The sequence below is a fragment of the Vicugna pacos genome, chromosome 21 (genome assembly GCF_048564905.1).
Source record: "Vicugna pacos chromosome 21, VicPac4, whole genome shotgun sequence".
NCBI classification, from domain to species: domain Eukaryota; kingdom Metazoa; phylum Chordata; class Mammalia; order Artiodactyla; family Camelidae; genus Vicugna; species Vicugna pacos.
In genome coordinates this window covers 20,692,751-20,717,698 of record NC_133007.1, presented here as the reverse complement: position 1 = coordinate 20,717,698, position 24,948 = coordinate 20,692,751, and the positions used below count along the sequence as shown (strand labels likewise).

The window sequence follows — 24,948 nt, the reverse complement described above, 5'->3', positions numbered from 1 at the left end:
TCTTAATTTCATTTTGGAACAAACACTTCTATTTTAAGGTGAACTGTAGTGATAAATACCAAAATGCAACTTAAAAAAACCCAAAAACAAATAGTGCCTCTTTTGTTGTTCTTAAAACATAAATATGAGATATCTTCATAGCGTAAAATGTTTTTTTCCTTCAGACTTTTAAGGATTAACTTTATTAGTCAAAAAGCTTTATTCATGCTAAGTTGTGACTGTCTATTTGAATAATTACTTTACTTTTATAACAAAGGTTTTCCAAATGCACTTACCCTCAAAGAATTATTATTTAATCAAAAGGTTTAAACAATTTTACTGTAATTCATTCAACAGAATGTCTGTTACGTAGCCATTATGTTCCAGGCTGCTCTCACTGCAAAGAATCCAGTAAACAAAACCAAGAAAGCTCTTGCTTTTACGTTCTAGAGACACACACAACAAATATGCAAATAAGTATATAATAGAATTTCAGTTAACAGTAAGGACAAGGAAGGAAAATCAAAGTGAGAGGACAGAGAGTAATTTTAAATGAATATAGAGAAAGTATATTTTTTCAGGCTGAAGCATATAAATTCTTTGGCTTGTATTTTTAAATTTGCTTTTGACTGTTGCTGTTGCTAGTGAAAATTACTTAGAGAAATTAGAAACTCACTGTACGTATTTTGTACACTAATTAAAAAATTTGCCCCCAACTAGTGAATTTAGCGTTTATAAATGGAAGTGTCTATGGAGGAATAAAATCTTTAGTTAACCACTATTTTACTTTTAGCAGTAAAGTCTGCAGCTCATGAAATTTGTAGTTCTGGAGTGGTTTCAGCTTGCTCCAGCCCCTGGGGAGCCTGTTGATACAGCACTGTTACAGATTATTATTCAGCTGTAGAAGTTTTATGCTTAGGCATTTTCTTACATCTTCCTCTCTCAGTCAGTGAGATCTTGTATTTTTGCCAAATAAAACAAATCCCATACTAATAAGAAGCTATAAATAAATAGTAGGAGCATTAGTCAGAGCCTGCAGCACCCTTATTCCTTGTGTGTGTACCTCTCTAGTACGCCCTGATATGTTCATTTTGTACCAGCATATCGTAATGCATAACTACTGTTCTACAGACAAACTCCAGTTATTCAAGTGAGGGCTCTTTTTTAGAACTAAGCGATACTGTGGTAGAATTCTGGCATATTACCAGAGTCAAAAGCAGAATGTGAAACTGCATGCTGTTGATGGGAGAAGAAAGAAATAGGTTTCCTACTCTTCCTTAAATCCCTAAAGAGTTTATTAGCCCAGAAGACTGCTGGTAGATCTCCAAAATGGATTTTTATATGATGTAGCATAGTTCAGCAATTTTTCAGGAGGAAAAAAAGTTAAGTTGCTTGAGAGTCCTATCTTTTCTGCTAGTCAGATGCTGTCTGATAATTTTATCCTGTTTGTTTCATTAATTCATTCATTTATTCATTCAGCAAATATTCATCAAACACTTATTGTTACCAGGCACTCTGCTACCATAGGATATATAAAAATGAATAAGCTGAAATCCTTATCCTCGAGATTTATTATAGTGGAGAAAAGTGACTTGTAAATCCAAAGTTACAGCACTGTGATGGGAACTATAAAAAAGATATATGCAGAATACTTTGAGATAACAAATAAAACTACTACTATTTATGAAGAGTTTACTGTCTTAGCTGTTTTATATAAGTAGTTTCATTTTATCATTTCAACAGCTTTATGAGGTAGATATTATTATACTATTTAACTTGTGCCAGGAGCACTGACTTTATCTAGGAAGGGAGAAGGTAGTATCATCAGGGAAGGTTTTCTCAGAACACAATTCTTGAGTTGATTATAGCAGGATGAATGAATAGGGCAGCCAGTGGGAGGAAGATGATGCAATGTGGCATTTCACACAGAGAGAGGTGAATATATAAAAGCATGGGACGCATGAAAGAACTGTTGTTGGAATGTAGAGTAGGTTCTGGGAGATAAAAGATGGCAGGATCCAGATCATGACGGAACTTGTGGGCTGTGCTTAAGGAATTTGGTCCTTACCCTATAGAAGATAGAAATGTGATGAGGCACACATTTCAGGAATGTAACTCTGGAATTGTTTCCACAAGGCATTAGAGGCAGATTTTTACTCTTAAAGGAAATAAGTTTTTACTTTTAAAGGGAATCTTCTAAAAGGAAGAAATTCTCCAGCATCAATTTATGTTTATTGAGTACATACAACATAAAACTCACATCTTCCACTTTTAGTTTTACAATTACAAAACCAAAATAAAATATGTTATATAAATATAACTTATTGTAAGTTAAATATAAATAGTATTACAAAGATAAAATTCAAATCAACACCCTGAATTTATGTAGCAGATCATGTTTTGTGAAAGTCACTGCTAACAAGTGAAGATGTTACTGACTCCCATGGTACAAGTCCTTTCAGTTTTTAATTAAACATTTCCACATTATTGAGTACTCTGTGATTAATTAATTCTCCCTCTAGTTTTCTCCATCTGAACCACTAAGAAAACCTTTGTTCTGTCTGAGTAACAGTTGTTTGGGAGAAGGACAAAAAGGATCATCATATCTAATAGGCTCCTCTCTCATCAATTAAGGTAGATGTATCCAAGTGGTGCCATCATAATCATAAAAAATTCTAACTGCTGGCCCCCAAATTGCGTGGCAGTTATAATATGACCCAGAATATGCTTACATCAATTAATTTATCATCAAAATGAAAGCACACAAATAATTATAGGGAACCAGTGGGTTTCAATTTGAGAAATGCTGAAGGAGAAGATTCATTGTTCATTCAGTACATTATTCATCCAGGGATTTTGTAAACAAGAAAGCTACCAGTGACTTGGGTGGAGAGTCATTGACCAAAGCATCTTAAAAAGTCAAGAATCTGGGACCCAGAGATCAGTAGATTTTTGTTAAAATCAAAGACCTTAAAGGACCCTTTAGAGTAAGACATCATTGTTTCCAAACTATCTCAATTATGTAATTTGTGAGGTAAAGTAACGTGAACTTGGTTTGGTTGTGTAGAATACACAATTCTACCCCATTTCAAAGAATGAAGGGAGACTTGCAGATGTCAATATAAAGACACCCTTCAGTAATAGCTAACATTTATTGAGCAGTTACCATTTTGAAGCACTGTGTTAAACTCTTTACATGTATTAACTGATTTAATCTTCAGAACAACTTTTATGATATAGCTGATATTATAATGATCATTTTATAGATGAAGAAAATGAAGCGTGAGAGGTTAGGTAATTTAGCCAAGCTCACATGGGCAGTAAGTAGCAAAGCCAGGATTTGAACATGACAGGCTAATGTCATAACTTTAACCACAATGCAGTATTGTCACTCTTCTTCATTTAAAGTCAGGCACGTGTTAGATATGGAGACTGATTCTGGAGATGCTGGATTGGCAATTACAACTGACAAAAGGGCATAGGAGTTGAGTGCTTCTACATCGTTTATTTCTATACCCTTACTTGCAGCAATCTAGGAGGAGAAATGAAGGAAGACGGTGTGATATATTTGTCATCCCTAGAAATTGCTCACTTGGAAGTGTTAATAAATGGTAAATAAAACCATTTGGTCTAGATAATGTTAAGATCTGCTGCAGCCCAGAGATGAAAAATTTCATAAATATAAGGGGATAAATATTACCATCCACCAGAGTCTTAAGATTATCTAGATTTAGGCTCACTGATTGTATTTCTTTTAACTTTAAAGACAGAGAGAAGTCTATGCGAAAAGCATATTTTGAAAGATTAAATTCCAATCCATATCTCAAAGTTGCAGGTATTCCCATTGGCTGACACAATTGCTTAGAATAGTTCTGTAAATGGAACGTACATAGGACCACAGAATCCCTTCTTCACAGGGCATAGATTCAGAGTTGGAGGATAGTTAAAGGATAAATCTATCCATAAATCTGTAAATATTCCTAGAAGAAGAGTGGGGAGTCAGTTATTGGCATCAGTACATGATGAACCCTGCTGGGCTGTGGAGAAAGGAGAAACTGACCTGAACCAGACAACACCCTACGCAGCTGTCCCTGGCTTTCCTCCACCTGTTAGCACTCAGTCTTAATTCATGGGTCACATCAAGGCACGCAAGTGCATTAAATGATTTTGAAAAAACAACTACTGATTGATGATGGTTGATGGGGGAAGAAAAAATAGGAGCTGTTACTTTCCTACCAACTTCTACTCATTAACAAGGACAGGAAACATTATGAATAAATAAAATTCTTTCCTCACACCACAAAAAAGAGCAACTGAATCCCTCAAAGGATTTTATATTTTATCATTAGACAACTAAAGAAAATAATTTCATATAAATGGCTACATTAATCACTGTCATAATGTAAGTAGAAAGAAACTTCCCTACTTCTTTAAAAAAGCAACTAGAAATGTTTTCTTTTTGAAAACAGAGTAACCATTTGTTAAACCATACATACCATGTATACCATTGAGGATGTTTTTGGTATAAAAGGAAATATCCACGCTGGCTGCATCGTAGTCTTTTATAACCAAAGTTATGAAGAAAATCAAGATATGGGAAACTGTAATCATGTTTCAAGATTCGCTTTTCCTTTTCTGTTTGATAGCCCTATTTAATTCCCAAAATTTGAATGTAAATATGTATGTGTAAAAATGTATATATATCTAATTCACCTCTTAGGAGAGGTTTAATGTAAGCATAAATGGAAATTCTTTATCTAAGCCAAAAAATTACATAGTATTGAATTCTGCCTTTCTGATCTCTCCACATCTAAAACTATCACCAAGTACTATTAATTTTACCTCTTAAGATAGTCCTTGATGCTTCTCTTCAGCCACTTTAAATGAGGCATACTTTCTCATTTGTATTATGGCACAGTCTCTCTTACTTTAGTCTCTTCTTCAAATCTACCTCCACCATTGAAATCATCCATCTGTGTGTATTTTTTTCCCTGCCTAAATGTCTTTCATTGGCTTTTATTAAATCCGAGTTCCTTAAGCATGGCACACAGGGCCCTGCCTCCATGAGCTGGTCCTTCCTTATTTCTCCTGCCTCATTTCCTACCACTTACACCTTAAGATTCAGCTTGCCAGTAGTTTCCCAGTACTTCCGCATATATATATGTATATACATACACATACACATACATACATACACACAGCACACACACATACACCCTTATTACCCTCCCCCTTTGAACATACAATTCCTGTCACTACATCCTTCTTTGTCACATTCCTGTGCTGAATATAGCTGATTTGAATACAACTTAATAGCTAGTTTATTGGTATAGGTATCTTGATATCTTAGACGTGTAGTTGAAGCTATGCTGAGCTCCCCAGATCCCTCCTCAGTACTAAAGTTTTAATTTCCCAACTGCTAAAAGTCCTGCTGCCAAGCAGCCCTCTTCAGGAACTGCCTTGACCCCACCTCAGGACAACTTGAAGGGCATTTCCCAGTTCCCCTCTGTTGAGGCCTTGAGATTGTATCAAAGTCCAACTTCTTCCTGTTCTGTTGCTTCTTTTCTGCAGGTGTTTTGTCTTAAGAACATTCCATAATAAACTTCCGGCAAGCAACTCCTCTGCTTGCTGGGAAACCCAACCTGTAACAACATGTTTTTCTTGTTGATACTTTCCTTTTAGTTCTAGATTTTGTGAAGTTATAGTTAGCTAAAATTCTTATGAAGTCAAGATCATTTCATCAGACTAAAATCTTATAAAGTCAGGATCATTTCATCAGACATGTATTGTGCACCTGCTCCATGCCAGCTGCAAAGGAAATGAATTAAGACTTGGCCTCTGCCCTGAAGGAGTTTACAGTCCCACAGGTGACACAATTACATTTGAAGCTGTGCTGTAGCATCTTTAGAATAATCCTTTTTTGACCTAAAGTTCAATAATTTTAGAGTAAAAGTCAAAAGCATGGATTTTTCTCTGTGGCCTTGTGAAGAACAAAAGGAAAATATTTTAGGGAAAGGAAAATGAATATAAATAAATAGAGTGAAATTTCAGAAGATTACTGAATTTGTCTTTATGATTTTGGAAGCCTTTAGGGAAAAGGTAGTTTTTTCACTTTTATTTTGAAATAAGTTCAAACTTACAGAGAAGTTACAAGAATAATACTGAACTCTCATATACACTTTACACAGAATCATTATTTTTTTACTATTTCTCCACATGCTTTAGCATTCCCTATACACTCATACACAATTTTTTTTTTGCTGAACCATCTGAAAGTAGGATTTTAAATACATCATATTACTTTATCCCTTAATGCTGTAGTTTGTACTTCCTAAAAACAAGGATATTAACCTCTGTAACCACTATACATTTATCAAATTCAGGAAACTTGACTTTGTAACTTTAATCTACAGTCTAGATTCAATTGTTAATTATTCCTCAAAAGACGAGTTTTAAGAAGAGTCATATAACATGTGTAATTTAAACTGAAAGTTGTATGAAGTAAGCTACAGAAGATTTCAGAAGTTTACTAACTTGATTAAAATACAGTAGTTAAGTGAACTCACTTCTGACTTTCTAAGGGCCCAGGTTACCTGTACAGGTGTGACTTATGACTCTCCAGTAGTTAAGCCTTGCCTTGGAGAGCCCATTTCATTTAGGTGCCTTTCGAAGGACAGTGTGTATTCTGGATCCAGGGATTGTGAATTGCCTTGAGCTCCTATGTAAAGAACACTTGTCGCTGCCTATTCTTCACAGCTGAAGTTAAACGATGTTCTTTGGAACTGGCTTCCCGCCAGCCAGGCCAGTAGGGGAGGGGCTGCCCCGGTAATTAGATCTGGCTGGGTCCGCCTGACACGTGGAGTGATGCTCTAGAGGCCCCGCCTCCGAATCCCTGCACTCAGCCTGGACTGCCTGCAGCGGAGGTGTGATCAGCCTGAGGCTCCCGCTTCCTCCTCGCGCACTGGCCGCCGGCACCCCGGGGACGTCATTCCGGCCTGGCGGGGCTTGGGCTGTTGGGAGTTGGCGGTGGCGGCGGAAGCCCTGACCAGCCGGCCAAGGAGCGGGGGAAACCCAGGCTGTGTCCGCCCCAACACGACGCCGCTGGAGGTCATGGCTTCCCCGCTGAAGCTAGAGCAGGACGTGCAGGGGAAAGTAGATTCATTTCGGGCCCGCATCGCCCAGGAGGCCGAGGATCTGGTGTCCACCTTCTTCCCGCAGAAGCTCTCGGAGCTGGATAGTCGGGTCCAGGAGCTCCGCCTGCAAGACTTATCCAAAATCCGTTCAGTGCCAGCCCCAGAAACCCCGGTTGCCCCAGGCAGTGCGGGCGATGGGCCCAACCGGGATATGCCGCCTCCGCAGACCCAGTCCTCAAACAAAGTACTAGCACTGCCAGGTGGCGAAGGACAGCTTCTGCGGAGCAACCAGCATCTGGTGGAGCTGATTGAGCGGGTAAAACCCGAGATCGAGCTGCTGAGAGAGAAATGCAATACGGTGCGAATGTGGGTGCAGCTGCTCATCCCGAAGGTGGAGGACGGCAACAATTTCGGAGTGTCTATCCAGGAAGACACCGTGGACCAGCTATGGACCGTGGAGAGCACAGCAGCATCCTATCTCCGCCGCTTCTCCACTTATTACAACACCCGGGCCAAGTTGGTATCCAAGATAGTGAAATACCCCCAGGTGGAAGATTATCGCCGCACTGTAGCTGAGGTTGACGAAAACGAGTACCTGAGTGTGCGCCAGATCCTGCTGCATGTACGGAACCAGTATGCCACCTTGCATGATGTAATCCTCAAAAACATCGAGAAGATCAAGACCCCTCGGAGCACCAACACTGAAAATCTATACTGAGGACCTTTCTTCACCCTAGTTTTCTTCAGGAGTTGGCTAAACTGTTCAGGCAGCTAGAAGGCAGGTTATTTATGACTGTACAGGTGATGAAACGACTGGAAATGTGCATTACTCTTTAGTGACAATTTCGTACAGTTTATCCTCATACTGAATCCTCTTTAGGTGTAATTTTTATTTGATTTTTCTTTCTGAGAGACAATGAGGAAAAACCATCTGGTAGAAGGTGGTAAAGTTGGCCAAGGAGAAAGGACTGCCATTTTTAAAAGCAGCTTTGTAAAAGATGAATGTTGGCCAAGGTTTCTTTTTTTTTTATGGCATTGGTGACATTGGTTTCAGGGGTCACTAAAGAAACCTTAAGTTTAAAAGAACGTTAAATGAAGCTTTTCCTAAGGTTCTGCTCTGTTACTTTGTTCAAACCTCAGAAATGCTCCTTTTACACACATCATTTGTCTTTTGCAAAAGCAAAGGAGTTTAAAGGGATGTGTTTAGGTCTTTGTATGATTCCAGTTTAGCAGATTGAAATAAAACTTGGTTTTAACATTTTTTGATGGTGTAAGTGTGCTTATCTAAACTTTAATTTTCAGGTGTATGGTCTTCTTCCTCTTTAGTTGGACTCCTACTCCTGATATTTTTTCTCTGATGTATATGAAAAATGAGCCTTTAAAGAGTAATAGATCTTAGTTGTTCTAGAGAAATGGGCATCAATACTTCCATTAGAATGAAGAGAAATCTTTGAAAATGGCTTCCTTGCCCATCATTCTACCGTCTCAGCGTCTTCCATTTTCCTTTTATGCACAATTTAGAATGTCTTCTATGTATCCATTGCTTTTAAGTCCCTGCTAAGTCCTTTAAGCTTTATGTCACATTTTTTTCCCCCTCAGCTGATTTCCATCTCCCTTCCCCTTTTGTCTCTTAAGATATTTCTTATAGGCTCTCATAAGAGTTTTCCTTTCACACTACATGGGCCATTTATTAAAATCTAAAGACTCTAAAATGTTATTGGGTTTTTTCCTCCTGCTTGCTTTTGCTGTTTGGTTGAGGGGAAAGTATTGTTGTCTTCTGTACTGTTGTAATATTTTAAGTCCAGCATTTCCAGATTTTGTTTGCAGGTAAGATAAATTATTGCACCCCAAGTCACTTTATGCATCAGAGAGAATTTCTTGTGATGTGATATGATGGAATCCTTCCTCCATAATGGTTTTTGTTTAGAATTTTATCTTTTCTGATGATGATGATATTTCAGCCAGCTGAAGTATATTTATTGAAAACATTTTTTTCAGTATTAGTATTATTTAAGGGTCTTCATCACTCAAAAACACCACCTGTGAAAATTATACAATAGACACTTGGAAAAGTGTGAGTGTGAGTTATTTTTTATGCCTTTTTATATATAGGAATTAGATTGTTCCTGTACAATTGACAGCTTCATCTCTTTCCCATTCAGCTAACTGGGCCCTAAATCCTAATAATATTTTTGAGAGTATTCATGCAAAAGTTATGGCCTTAATCTTTTAATGTATTTTATAGAAGTACTTTCATGCAATAAATTATTTCTCAAATGAGTTTTTGGTAGGGAAATTATGAGGGATTAAATTAATTTTTTGTGAGAAATGAGGATGTATTTCCCTCTGAAATTTCCATGTAAGACCCTCTGAAACTAGGTAATCATGCAAGAGTCAGTCTAGAATCTATTATTAAAACTAATTTGTAATTCTACCTTTTTTTCCTTTTTGCACAGTGTCTTTATAAGAATATATTCCTTACTACAAATGAAATTACCTTCAGATCTTGTTTTAGACAAGGTCAAACATGATTATTTTATCTATTCGTTTAATTGAGCCTAATCATCCTTCTCTCCCTTCTCCCCCTACGTAGTGAGTGAAATCACTTTTGAATGAGACTTTTTATTTAGGAGTTTCTCTTCAACAATGTGTTTGGTTGCCAGGGATGAAAACCAGTATGAATCTTTATTGTACAGACATGACTGTAAAAGCTGCTATGAAAACATTTTTTATTTAACGGCAGAAATTGTTTAAGATATAAAGCAGGGATGTTTTCTTTTGCCTCTTTTTTTTTTTTTTTTAAGAAATCTTTCTTAGTTTGAATTACACCACATTACCAGTGGGTGGTTTTTGTTTTCCTAAGGTGGGTTAGTGATGCCTGTTACGTTTTCTCTGAGGTGGTGTCAGTGTCTGTCCAGAAAGTGCCTAATGATTTTTGGCATTTCTTTTGCTTTTTCATTTTCCTTATCTGTTTCACCTGAAGGAGTAAAACGACTATTTCTCCATGAGTAAAGTGAATTAGAGACATAAAATTCTGTTTCAGTCACCTTTTAAAAAAATTTTTACTCTTAGTTATAGAACATAACCTTATACTTGGGCCTGTCCTTACTAAAATGGATATGAATATGTATCTGTTGTAACCTGTGTGGATTAGGAAAATTTGTAAACTGGTTTAGTGGAAACTTTATTTTCAAAGTAAACTTCTAAAAAATGCTACCAAGGTAGAATAAATTTATTCTTTTGTTGGAACTTCTAGAAAGTCTGAATCTTTCTAGTTGGACCTTAAAAAAAATCATCAACAAAAGATAATGCCTAATAGAAGGACTTCTGTTTGCATTTGACGTTCCCCCTCAAGCATTCTCTTTATTTCTCTTATAAAGTATGTATGATTCAGAAAAGTGCCAGGAACCCTACATCAGTTCATGCCATTTGACAGGCATTGAATTGCATACAAGTATATAATGGACAGTGTAAGGGAAGTTCAGTTGTTGCTTATTTTTCAACCATAGTCAGTCATCTAATGTTTAAAATATCTGTTCCATACAAAATATAACCATCATCTTTTACTTGTTCCTTCTGCTCTTTTTTTGTTGAGGTTTATAAAGGTGATATTTATTACACTAAATGATAATGGACAATTTCTAAACCTTTATGGGAGGAGATAGGTTATAGCTTGCTTTTTTATCTTCAAAATATAAACTTTATAGTAGCATTTATTCACTTCTTAATATTACTTAAGCTCAGCTTTTGCATGGAGAATTATAGTTTTGTATAGAGATAAGAAAAAAATCATTGCAGCCTGAATATTTGGCAAGATATTTACATTATAAATACAAACTTTGACTTATTTTTTTTAACATTTTTTATTGATTTATAATCATTTTACAATGTTGTGTCAAATTCCAGTGTTGAGCACAATTTTTCAGTCATTCATGGACATATACACACTCATTGTCACATTTTTTTCTCTGTGATTTATCATAACATTTTGTGTATATTTCCCTGTGCTATACAGTGTAATCTTGTTTATCTATTCTACAATTTTGAAATCCAAGTCTAATGAGCCTAATCTCTGGAGAAGTTTCTAATAAAGAAAAATACCCTAAATCCAACAAGTGATTCTCAGCTTTATCTGGACATTAAAATTATGTGAGGTGCTTTTAAGAAATACCAGTACTCAGACCCCACTTCTAACCAACCAAAAGAACTTGTTCCTTATACTCTTAAGCTATCAAACCCTTTGCCAGATTGAAATAAATTGTGTCTTAGTACCAAAGCATGCCTTTTACAAGAAAATATGCATATCCTTTATAGTTAAAGATTCTGGCATTTGCATTTTTCTCCCTGTTCTAACATTATATCAAACAAAATTGGATCTGGAATGCTTTTATAAAGTCCCTACTTCTATAAAAATTAAGCTGTTTGTGGTTTCCCCTTTCTTACAAATGGTTGCAAAAGCTTTTAATAATAATAATCCTATTTTAGGAAGTGATGTGAAAACATGGTATTCAACATAAATCATTTACCTGTTGTTAGTATTCAAAGCCTCTTTTTAATTTCTTTTAAAAAGACAGCTGAATTGAGGGAGAGTGTGTTTATGTTTCGTTCTTAGGAAATGGTTTGAAAAACTCATTTTGGAATTAAATAATTTTAGTTGTAAATTCTTTTTGTGGTTCACGAGAGCTACTAACTGAAATTTGATTGGAAATTCTGAAATTGGTAGGTCTGGTTTTTAGAACTGAGTGAAATTCTGAAACCTTTCTTAAGCCATATGAATGATGTAAAAGGCTTAAGTTTAAAGTTCTCAAACTTTGGAGCTCAGAGGTTTTTTAAAATTACTGAATTGTTTATAAATTCTTTGGTTGTTAGAGGCAACATTTTTTATAGTCTTTATGGGGTTTTCATATTTCTGCTAAAATGGGCCTAAACCGTTAATAGATAACTATGCAATCAATTTAAAATGTTTTTTCAATTTCAGAAGGACTATCTCAACACTCAGAAATTTGAAAAACAAACTGGGAGAAATCACCCATAATCCACTATTTTTTAAAAAAATTATTGAAACATATGTATGTGTTTCACTTATTTTAAAGGCTACATACATGTTTTTACATTATTGCAACAAAGATTATACACACTTCAATAGATGATAAGCATTTATGTTTAAATCCAGTCTTACTAATACTAGAATTTCATTTGATTGAAAGCCCCAGATTAAGATAGCAATACATAAACCTCCTTTCGTTGTGTCTTCGAAGAATTCTTAAAGTTCTGTTACCTAACTGTGAAAATGATACTCATCTGAGGCAGGGATTATGACTAGAGTGTGGAAAATAGAGATCATGTAGCCAGGAGGACATGTGCTGGATGACTGTGTGAATGTCTAGATATTTAGATTAGGATTTTACTCTGCTTTCGCATTGGGGTTCCATAATGGCATTAGCAATGTGTCTGTGATAATTTAATTATTTAGTGCTTATCCCCGCCAAAATACATTTTACTACCTCTATAAATATGTATAAGAAAGCAATTACATTATCTTATACTGATTAGATGAGTTCTGCCTGCTTACATGATTTGGTATGAGTAGGAAGGAATCCTACTTCCTCTGTCAACATTTAAACATTTCTGAAAGATGCTATTGTGCACTGACATCAAGGCATTTTTTTTTTTAATTTCTGATTTTTTTAAAAAAACAAAGAACTCAGTCAATTACAGAAACAGGTGCTGGACCACCCTTGTTCTCTGCATTAGAACACTGTACTGCTGACACATAAGTGTCTGCCTACCCTGAACTGAAATTATCCATGGAAGCAGAATATATATGTGTATATATATATAAGCTTCATGACATCTTTTCATCAGTAATAATAGATGCTTCTTATTAGATGATTATTTTTTCTTTGTTTTCTTTATTGTGATGTCTTCAGGTTCCTAAAGGTCAATTAGCAGTATTTTATCAGTGAAGCTTTGTGATCCCAGTCACTCAAATTTAAAATGTTTCACTACTAAACTGAATTTAATTAATTTTCTCACATGGAGAAGGTAAAGTGTTACTTTTACTTATTAGTGAAAAGCTAGCAGGAGCTAATGAACAGGAATTGAACCTGCAATCAAAATTTGGTTCATTTTACAATCTGACCATTTATTTTGGCTTTGTTATTCATTCTCACTCTTACAGTTTTAAAACATTAACATTGGAAATAACATTTACTTCAAATAATATGCCACTTTGAAATTCTTGAATAAATTTATAGTTTCCAGTTAAGATTTTTGAGATTGAGAGATGTACTTTTGCCCCCTTAACTTTACAAGTGAAGAAATTTCGATCCAGACAATTAAATAGATTCACACAACTCGTGTGACAAAGCAAAGTCTGGAAGCTTAGTCATCTTCCGTTTCAGGCTAGTGCCCTTTTCACTGCACCTTACTACCTCCTTATTATCAATAATTGAGATTATGTTAAGAGAGAGTTCCAGAAATACGTGAACCAGAAGAATTCCACAAATTAACATAGTCTCTAATTAGTGGTAGTGGTATATTATTTTATTTTGCAAAATTTAAGAGATATTGAAATGTTTCTAAACCAGAATGGACTGTAATATTTTTACTTAATTAAAGATTATGTAAAAAAAAACTAAAACAATCTCTATATGTTAAATGTAATTCTGTTTTGATCATAAAAATGACACTTCCTAAACAAAATCCAGGAGTTTCAATACCTCCAGTTCCACTTCTTCTCAGGAGGCGTTATTCGATACTTTTAGCCATGCCATTTGTGTTGGAGGGTGATGCTACTAGAGCATTTGGAGGTAGACTAGGAGGAGTTTAGTACAGATTTTATTTCACTTTTGAATGTACAGGTTTAAAATATCCTACTGACCAAGTCCCCCACCCTCCACTCTTCACCACCAAAAAACTGCTAAGTGGAGTTGTCATGGCTGTGTTCCTAATAACCTACAAAATAAAGGAGGAAAGCAGAGAAGCTGTAATTCTTTGTTAAAGAGAAAGGCTCAAAGGACCATTTTCCAAAAGAAGTTTATCCTCTGGAGCTGCACTTTCACTACAGTAGCCACTAGTCTTCAGATGTAACTGGTCCTAATGGAGATGTGCTGTAAATATAAACTGCACACTAAAGTTTGAAGACTTAGAGTTTGAAGGAAAAACAGAAAACTATTTCAATAATTTTCCCATTGATTACGTACATGTTGAATGATAATATTTTGGATATTGGGTTAAATAAAATAGATCATTAAAATTATTTTCACCCATTTCTTTTACTTTTTTATTGTGAACTAGAAAGTTTATATGGGCTTGTATACATGGTTTGCAGTATATTTGCACTAGACAGCATGTGCTAGAGCTAAGATTTCTAACGTAATGGGGATGAGTCTTGAAGCTGAATCAAAAGCTTCTACAATGATATATTATGGAGACATTTATTCCATAAACTGTAGACTTTGCTTTGTCATCTCTTTATAATAATACAATATAGTAAAAGTCATTCAGAGAGAGGCTTAACTTTGTGAACCAAGCCTTCTCAGAATTCAACTTGGTCTTGGAACTTGAAATGCCTAAAAGACTGGATGGCGAGCATGCCCCTTAAGCATACCTTCTAAATATCATATCTTTTATTTAGATTTTTGGTGAGAGCCTAGAGTACTAGTATTCTGTATTGCTAATTCAGGGTGGCTCCATATGCTTTTGAAACCAAATTGATGGTAAGATGGACATCGTGTTTTAAAGACTGAGACACTTTCCTGTTTTTATCTGGATGAAAGAATAATGTACCTATGGTGCTGACAAATAATTTCAGGCAAAGTCAGGTTCTTCCTCAAGGAACAGGATGTGAACACTCAGTTAAATCCCCTAAATTCCGTTGAATTCCTGTAATACTTTTTCTTTGTATTATTTTTATGTGCATATCGCATATCTTCTGTAGATGTTGAGAATAGAGTTTTTAAAATTTACTCTTTATCCCTCATGGTGTTTTACATATAGTAAGTTTATAAAGTATTTTGAGTTAAGTTGAATTGAACCAAAACTGGATTATAAAGAAAATTATTTTCTCATAAGACATATAGTAAGTGAGGCACTTGGTTACAATTAAGGGTGTTTGTGGGCATATACCTAGGAATATGTAACAATGAGAGACATCTAAAAATCTGATTCAGAATGAAACAATTTTAGGCTTCTAATTAAACTCTTTTGTATCATAATTATATAACTGTTTTAAAGTACTCCTGGCAATTCTTCAGTATTCCCAGTGATTTCATTAAGCCTATTCACCCTACAACAGCTGCAAGTTATTCCAAACATCTGTACTGAATCCCCATGCTGCATAAGCCTATTTGAAAACAACTCTCTCACCCCATTAACAGCATCAGTAATTCTTTTATTACTTGTGTAACCAAGAGTTATAGAGAAATAAGTCTAGTATATCAAAGAGTGAATACTTAAAAGTGACATACTTTGTTAAATACTTAAGAAGGAATTCTCTTAGATTTTAAGTTTTATTTGGTAATAAATATAAAGACTTAAAACATTCTGATTAAAAAATATTTCATAAATATTAAACAGTTTAAAAAGCATAATGAACTCAACACATCACTATCTTACTCCTTTGCTTCTGTAATATTGGTGAATATTTTTCTATGCTTTTTTCCCTACATTTTATGCTGTGAAACAAGCACAAAATTATTGAACTCATTACTTATATATATTTCATAGGTTACTCCAATACTTCTATTAGGCACCTACCCAGACTGAAGAAATTTGACATACTTTTATGGTTGCTGTTCGATGGAGGAGTAATGAAAAAAGGCCTCTTAGAAAGCCCTTTTTTTTTTTTAATGAATTTCATGACCTGAGGGTAAATATTTTCAATAAGAAGCCAATAAGTTGAATATAATCTTTAGCATTTAAATTCCACATTATTGCACTGTATTATAAGAAGTCTTAAAGACCAAACAGTTAGTAAGGTAGGAAATATTAAACGTTACTTATGAATTATTTAATTTCTGTATATACTTTTAGAAACAAGATTAGAGTAATGGCAACAAATGAGGTCAGAATAGCTTAATCTTATGGTATGTGCTACTTTTTTGCTTTGCAAGTACATAAATTTATGTGTTACCTGAGACGTGCTCATCTGTAAAAGTTTTGCGCCAAACTAATGAGCTTTTAGCCCCATAAGAAAATTTAAAAATCTGAAAATTAAAAATGACACTTTAAAATCAAAACTTTAAAAGGCTATGAGAATTGACATAGTCAGAAAGGAGTATAATATGACTCATTTCTTTTAGCTCTTCCATTCCTACCTCAAAAATCATTTAAATTTATTCAAAAAGGTTTAATTTAAAAGTTCTACCTAGAAAATAAGTTGGAGACTTTCAATATTGTTTCAGAGTAGTGCTGTTCTAAACATATGTATACAAGAGGCAGATTGTTGTTCCTTGTAATGAATGAATGCTAGGATCTGGGTATTCCTTTAATTATTTTATTTAGTCTCTTTGAAACTTCACTGTTTTCTAAACTAACTAAATTTACTCTGAAATTAATTCTGAAATTTTTAGCTACACTATCAGGTTAATGGCTAATTTATTTTCTTAGTTACAATCTCGATCTTCTCTCAGTAATTTCAAGAAGCAGTATTATTTCATTAAACCATGAAATTGTACCTGTCTGTTGATTAACGTATCCTGAGGATTTATTGATCAGTTATTTTGTGCAAGTGTATATGAAACCCTTTCTGTACATTTACTAGTTTACATTAGGAATACTTTTGCTGTTTAATCTTAGTAACATTAGTTACAGTAGAGAGACCACTATGTCAATCACCCATATATTATTCTGTCCTGTTAACCAGGAAACATTATCCTTAACTATCATGAAACAGATTTTCCTATTTGTCATACATATGAAGTATCTGAATGTACTTATGTGAAGTAATTTTTAAAGCCGCTTAGTCTTCATTGACCAGACATATTCTTCAGTCCCAACATGTCTCCCTGCCCCCACCCCCAGTGTATTTAAGTATGTTTTAGGTGAGCCATAAATTGGGTCTATATTTACAGTTTTGGCAATACTAATGTGTGTAGCAGACAGCTGCTATTTTTTAGATTTGAACTTGCTCTTGAATAACTTATAAGTAAATAAATGGCTAACTTATATACTCACCTAAAGTTTGGTGGTTTAAAACCACTATACTGTAATTTAAACACTATTTTATAATGGAGTGATTTTATTTTCTAGAAAAGTTTTACAACTGAGAGTTATCATCAGATTATACTTTGATCATTCTTTGTCTGCCCACAGTAGAGTCACACATTTATTTCATCTTTGTGATGAACCAAGAAAGTCATTTAACAGTTCTCGATTCTCTTCATGAACAAAGTATATCTTGGGAGTTGTAGAAATAGTAATATTCAAAGATTTATAGGACTGTTTCCACTACTCATCACTTAAAACATATAAGAATAATTACTAATAAATAAGATTGCCTGTACTTATTTTGACAGTAACATTTTAAAATGTGACTGTGATAGAATTGTTCATGCAAATGCATTTTAGGGTCCTATTGATAATAGTGAAATAATTATATTGAAATTCTTTAAGTCACCTTTATTTACAGTCATCCCTAGTTCTTGCTCTCATGTAATTAGTTCTTGCTTTCATGTAATTATCTATCATTCGTATAGATTAGAGACTATGTTTTTGTTTTTGTTTTTATTAGGGAGAAGTAATTAGGTTTATTTATTTATTTCTATTTGGAGGAGGTACTGGGGATTGAACCGAGGACCTCCTGCATGCCGAGTATGCATTCTACCACTTGAGCTATACCCTCCCCCTAGAGACTATAAATATTATCTATAATGACAGTTTTCCCTCCAGTATATTCAGCATCCTGATCTTATATGATTCAGAGTGATGTTAAAGGTGTAGTGTGTGCTTCCTGATCACACACCAAAGAAAGTCCAGAAGAACACAAAGAAAAGAGTGGAAATTTCATGTGAAGACAAATATGACTTTATTATTAGGGACATCCCAGAAACCTATCCAGGTAGTGGGCAGAATCCAGCACTCTTAGCAATTTGATATACTGACTGTCATGAGTGAATTGTATTTTCTACTCTGAAGGTCTCACTGTCGTCATTTTTCTTGGTGATTTTAGAAACATTTATTTTGATCTGATGATTGTTGGTATGTAAGAATAAAATTATTGTTGACAGAGTTGGTCTGAATCCCAGCTGGTGCCTCAGCTATTTCAAATGAGGGCAGAGGCTCCAAGATCTCTGAGGTCTCTCCTGCCCTGTAACTCTGTGCTTTTGCCTAATGACATTTCTGTCATATTTTGGTTGACTGTTTGAATGTAATAGCAGACTTTTAAGAAAATCTCCTACATGAGACTTGAGACCTGAGATTTCAGATCAAGAGGGAGATGATCAAAGCCTTCAAAGACAAAAAAAAAAAAAAAAAAAAAAGTATGAGCTGAGTCATGTAAGCCAGAAAGGTATATTCCCAGTATAGAATAATAAAGGGTCAGGACATTACAGACACAGGACCCTTACTACAATACCTGAAAGAAAGGAAATAAAGGAAATAATCTGAGTTTATTAGAATTCAGGGAGTTTTGTACAGGATAAGGTTGGAGAGGGAAATTGGGACCAGATTTTCAGTTTATTGGCTATCACATTTTGAGTGGTACAAGAGAGAGCTGGGAGAATAGAAAAATGTCAGGGAAATTTTAGACTGCTTTGGATTATTTTATTTTTTAACATTTTAGAAAGCAGCAGTTTGCTTTCTTTGCTTAATAACTGTATGTTGAAACAAAGAAAGGGGTCAGATTAGTCAACTTAATATCTTTACCTCCCTTTTTTATCTAGCATTCACTTCTTGGACATTTTCCTTGGTGGGTTTTTAAAAATAGTACCGTTTTGTTTTCCTAAATGATAGGTTTTTATTTTTCTTTTTAATTTATGGCTCCTTTTTATAATTAGCCTGATACTTCACTTTGCTATTTCATATTGTCATTCTAAACAACATTTGAGGTCTGTGTTTGTAAGTGATTTCTCATGATCTTCTTTGAATGTCAGAGTTCACAACCATTTGATAGGTCTAAAGAACATATCTATAGCCATGTTTCCTAATAAAAGATTTACTTGTTAAAAGAGTAAAGATCCAAAACCTAGAGAAAAAAGTCCTCCCCCCTCAAAAAAAAAACAAAACCTTCTAGAATAAGGAGCATTACCTTTGTAATATAGTATCTTGCCAAAGGCCTCCCACCTATTCAGAGTCTTTGTTTATGAAGAATCTTTTGTTTGACCTAGCATTCCAGGGCAGCGCTCAGCACATCTTATTTCCTCTTGTGCTTCATCATTAATTACTCATATCAGCACTTAAGTAGATCTAACACTGGAGAGTGAACTGTAGTTTAGGTTCTTGTTAAATTGTTTTGAGAGTTTCAGATAATTGTGGATCATTTTTTTGATACTACATCAGAACTCAACAGGTGATCATTTCTTAAAAGATTAGTTTTAGTATGGAATCTGACACAGTATCAATTGAACTTTTATATACTCTATAACATTAAAAGCCATTGATCTATCCTGCATTTTGAGTGGAACTTTTACACATGGATGATTTTGGAACATCATGCACTCACTGGTCGTTTGGAAAATATTGGTTCATTGAATTATGGAGATCTTCCAGATATTAACACATTTCATTACACAATATTAAAAAATCGCATTCATTAATATCACTACCAGTCACATCAAGAAAGCTATGCTTATCATGGTGGACACAAAGTTACCAAAATTCTGATTTTTGCTTACCAGCTCAAATTTTATCATTTGCAATACATATTGTCAGCTGTTCTCTTTGAAGTGATAGGCTTACTTCTCTTATTTTCAAGAAAATGTCTAATGGATACCCAAGCTTGAATAACAATAGTTTGTCAGTCACTCTTTCAAGTTAAAGTGGGTAGTTCAGCTTGGCAACTGAATCACGTAAGTCCCCTCCCCCTCCCCCCACCAGAGATAGCCATCATGCTTCAGTAGGCAGCAAACTTTTTAAATGTACTTCCCCGTTTCATCACAGAGAATATTCATAATTTTCACTGCTTTGACAAGGATATTCTTAATTGAATTCGGCTTTAAAATTTTTAATTCACTTACATTCATACACTGATTCATTTTTACTATGAGTGTGTGGCAGTGAAGAATACAATGATTATTACTATAGTTTGGTGCCACTACCTAGATTTATGCCAAGGCCCAGCAGTTTTACCTTGCTTTTTCACCGTCAGTGCAAATTTCAAGAGGGTGAAAGAAGGCAAATAATGTCTTAATATTATTATGAAAATAATTTGACCTTATAGACTTACTGAAAGGGTCTCAAGGACCCTTGCCTCCTTGAGGCAGGCAGCTAGTTAAAAGCTATTATTATAACTTCCCTGTAGCTAACTTATTTATATTATAAACCATTTTTGTATACCTGTCATATGAAGGACCATAATAGATCCTGGGAATTCACCAGTGAACAAAACAGATTAAAAATATCAGCTCTTATAGAGCTTGCTTATAGAGGATAAAGACAGACAGTAAGTATTAGGGAGAAAAGTAAAGCAGAGAAGGGAAAGGATGTGAGTGTGTTTGGTGGGGATGTGTTGTATAGTTTAACTAGGGTAGCCAAGAAAAACCTCATTGAGAAGCTGACATTTGAGTGAAGATTTGAAGGGGGTGAAGACACATGCCACATGCATGTTTTAGGATAGGATATTCCAGTAGGAACAGCAAATGTAAAAGCCCTGAAGTAAGAACATACTCATTGTATGTGAGGAATAAGAAAGGAGGCTGCTGCAGCTAGAGCATAATTAAGCAAAGAACTGTAGAAGATGATGTAAGAGAAGTAAGTAGCTGGGTCATAACATATATTTTTAAAAGGCCACTGAGGTTATTTTAATTTTACTCTGAGATTGGGAATCATTGGAGCACTTTGGTGTACATTTTAATAGGATCATTCTGGTTGCTGTGATGAGAATAGACTTCAAGAAGGGAAGAGCAGAAGTGGACAGATCATTAAGGAGGCATAGTCTGTATACAGACAATGGATAATGATGGCTTGGACTGATGGTTAGATTCTGGGTATATCTAGAAAGTAGAATCAGTAGGATTAGCTGATGGATTGGACATGGAGTATGAGAAGAATACTACAATATTTTGGCCTGAGCACCTGAGAAGAATGGCATTGCCACTGAGATGGAAAACACTATGGGAGAAGCACATTTGAGAGGTCTGCCAGGAGCTCAGTGTTGGATATCTGAAGAGGTATCCAAAGGGATATTTTAAGTAGGCAGTTGGCTATAGGAATCAAGGCCAAGGGAGTGAGCTGGACTTAGAAATGTAAATTCAAGAGTCATCAGTATATAGATAATATTAAAACCCTGAGACTAAATGAGATTACCAAGGAGTAAGTAGAGGAATACAAAAAATGGCATTAAGCTCACCAATAAGAAAGGAGCATATTTAGTGTTGAGGACAAGAAAAATGGAGGAGTCCAGGATGATTCTAGGTTTCTACTTGAATAGCTAAATAGATATTGATGAGTTGGACAAAGTAGGGTGGGGGAGGGGGAGGAATAAATTAGGAGTTTGGGATTAACATATATACACTACTGTATATAAAATAGATAAACAACAAGGACCTACTGTAAAGCACAGGGAGTGATATACTCAATGTCTTGTAATAACCTATAATGGAAAAGAATGTGAAAAATATATATATAACTGAATCACTTTGCTGTACACCTGAAACTAACACAACATTGTAAATTAATTATACTTCAATAAAAAATTTGTTTTAAAGAAATCGATGAGTTAACTAACACAGGAAATCCAGGGGGAAGATAAACTGTAGTTTGAGGACCATATTATAGAATATTCCAGAGGGGATGTTTAGTGAACAGTCATGAATATGGGTCTTCAGTTAAGTTTTGAGAGGTTTGAACCAGACATATACTTCAAGTCCCATGAATGCCAAGGGATGATATGGATTGAAAAACAATTCACCTCTAAGAAACACCAATAATTAACATGGAAGGTGGCAGAAGAGAAGGCAACAACAGCAAAAACATTGGTGGGACATGAGAACTAAGAGAGTTTAAGGAGGGGAAGTTGAGTGTCAAGTGCTGCAGAGAGGGATCTGGGGTGAGGGCTGGATAGAAGCAAGGGGCTTTAACAATTAGAATGTAATATTTATGAGGACAGTTTCAGTGGAATGGTGGTGACACAGTCAATTTTCATTACTTTGGGCATCAAATGTAAGATAAGGAGTTCCACTGATTTATAGCTCAGTCTGTTGTATTTTATCTACCTACAATAATGCCATGATTTATCTAAGTAAAATCAATGTTTCCAGAAAATGTTAGATCAGACATTAACTGGCAACATCAAATATGTCGGAAATGAAATTCCAGCTCGGTGCCAGTAACTGTTTCTTGGTTGTAAATGACAGAAACCTACTGGAACTTAAATTATAGCAGAAACTTCTTACATTAAGCAGAAAAGGAATTTATTGGGTGTCTATGTGTTTGTTCTCACATTCTGTGGAAGGTTGGAGAATTCAGCCTGAAATATGGTGGGAACCAATGAGGCCACATAGCAAAGAATAGCCATTGTCCCGGCTCAAGAAGTTGGGTTAGGACAACCTACCACTGGCCACCCTACAGCTGCCAGCACTGTTGCCAATGGCAGGCTCTCATCACTGCTATGAATAATCTATATCTCTCCAAGTCTTTATTCACTAAGGCCCAAGTCTTTGAATTCAAGAGAAGTATCTGACTGCCAAGCTGAGGACACATGTTCATGGCCTAGTTGCCAGAGAACTGGGAGAGAGGCTATGTCTCCCTGCTTTAGGCTTCTGTAGTTGGAGATACTTCCTCACAAAAACCACTCAATGATGATACCAACAAGTAGACAAGCTATTGGAATGCTGGATAGCCAAAACCAACAGCTTATACTATAAAAACCAAGTACCAAATCTTAAAGATTAAGGGAAACTAATTGAAGTTCACATGACCAAAATGAAAATTATTTAATAAGCTCAGGGATGTAATCCATGGCTTGCCTTACCAATATTAACTATCAAGAGCATCAAAGTAAAAACTTGGCTTTGTTCTCTCCTACCTTATACCTTATAGTATAGGCCCTTCATTGTTATTTCTGTCCCCTATAATGTACACTGCTATTCATGATGGCAGCCTTGTCAGACCAAATGGAGGCAACACTAGTGAACTTAGTAGTACAAGCACACTTATAGGGATGAGATTATTCTCAGCTAGACCTGGATGGATATTAGGAGTAACTGTGACCCTTTGGAGGTGGGAAAGAGAAAAATACCACAGACGGAAAGGCAAACTGGGTTGAGGCTGCGGAAAAAGTGCTACTGGCCACAGCAGAAGCTGAGTGATTGGACCAGGCCAAGGGTTAGGTAGGGTAGGAGACCTGGCAGTGGAGGGATGCGGAGAAAGCCATGTGTTGTACAGATAGTGGCTGCCCAAATTCTTCAAATAACTAGGCCTGGGAGACCCTTTTTTTTTTAACTTGGATTTTTTTTTTTTAATTTAACTTGATTTTTAAAGGTGCTTCCCTGCCAGAAGACCATTATGTGTCCCTCCACCACCCCCAGAGAAAAAGACCCTTTATCTGTGTAATGCAAATAAAACTAGACTTTTTTGCTTGCCCTTTTAAAAGACTAATTTTGGCATAGTGACACATCCAAAAGAAATACAAATCCAAAACTTCAAAAACTTGATAAGTAATGTAGCCCTTTAGTGAAGTCTCTTAAAGATAGCATAAAGGGAATATTAAATCAAACAGCAGACAGCAAAATGACCGCTTGCCTTCACCCCACAGAAACAGTCACTAACCCAGTATCTCTTCTGTCACACAAAGGCCTGCAGCACAGGCTAGCACTCTTTACTCATCTCTTTTCCACCCTTGCAAATTCCAGACTTTTTTCCCCTGCTAACTCATACTTTAAAAAAAAAAATTAAATCAATTTAGCTTCTTCGAAGTCTCCTCTCCACCTATAACCTCACCCCTACCACACACACTATCCAGCAATGCTTTAAAAAAAAAAATCCTTAGAAAAAGCATAGAGATACAGTAGAAGCTTTGAATACTTGTGCTTCAGTTATTTTTCCCCTGTCATGTTTTAAATTAAAGAAGTGAGTATGGGGATGTCTTCCTTTCTTGGCTGAATTTATAGAGAATATATGTTACAGTTGGCACCAGTGTTTGTGAAAAGGAATAGTGAGAGATCACGGCAGAAAGAGGCCAGATCAGTAGGGACCAAATTATAAAGAGCTTTCATTTACAAGTTCAAGAATTTGGATCAGTTGTTTAAGTCCCTGTCACCCTCAGTTTGTTTTATTCAGCAGTGGAACATTGGCTCTCAACTACAAGGTGGAAAAGAATAAACTTTTTTTTTTCATGCACTTTTTGTGTGGCTGAAAGGGGAGTTCAAGGTCAGTTGGGCAGTTTTGGGGGCTTCCTGTGGAGTTTGATATGAGAACCATATCTTCTCTTACAAACCAAACTTGAGTTTGCACTTCCTAGGATTTCAAGCTAATTTTTCCTCTGGTGACCTTGCCTGCCTTATCATGTCTGAATTTAGTGTCAAAATTTTCCTCTTGTCAAAATATAAACCTTGGCTCATTCTTGGGCCATCTGTTGTGCACTAATAGGTTTGATTTATTCTTCCACTGGCTGACATGTGTACTATGCAGATGCAAACTTTATATTTCCTTTCATTAAAGGCTAGTTTTATTGCTT

General features: G+C 35.4%; 1 protein-coding gene and 1 pseudogene across 1 annotated transcript in view; both read left to right on the top strand.

Annotated features, from left to right (window-relative positions):
* The window catches only part of ATF6 (activating transcription factor 6), a 167,843-nt gene that overhangs the window by 93,022 nt on the left and 49,873 nt on the right, over positions 1-24,948 (top strand). The gene's annotated exons all lie outside the window — the stretch shown is intronic.
* Positions 6,931-8,373, top strand: LOC116284796 (proteasome activator complex subunit 3 pseudogene; annotated as a pseudogene).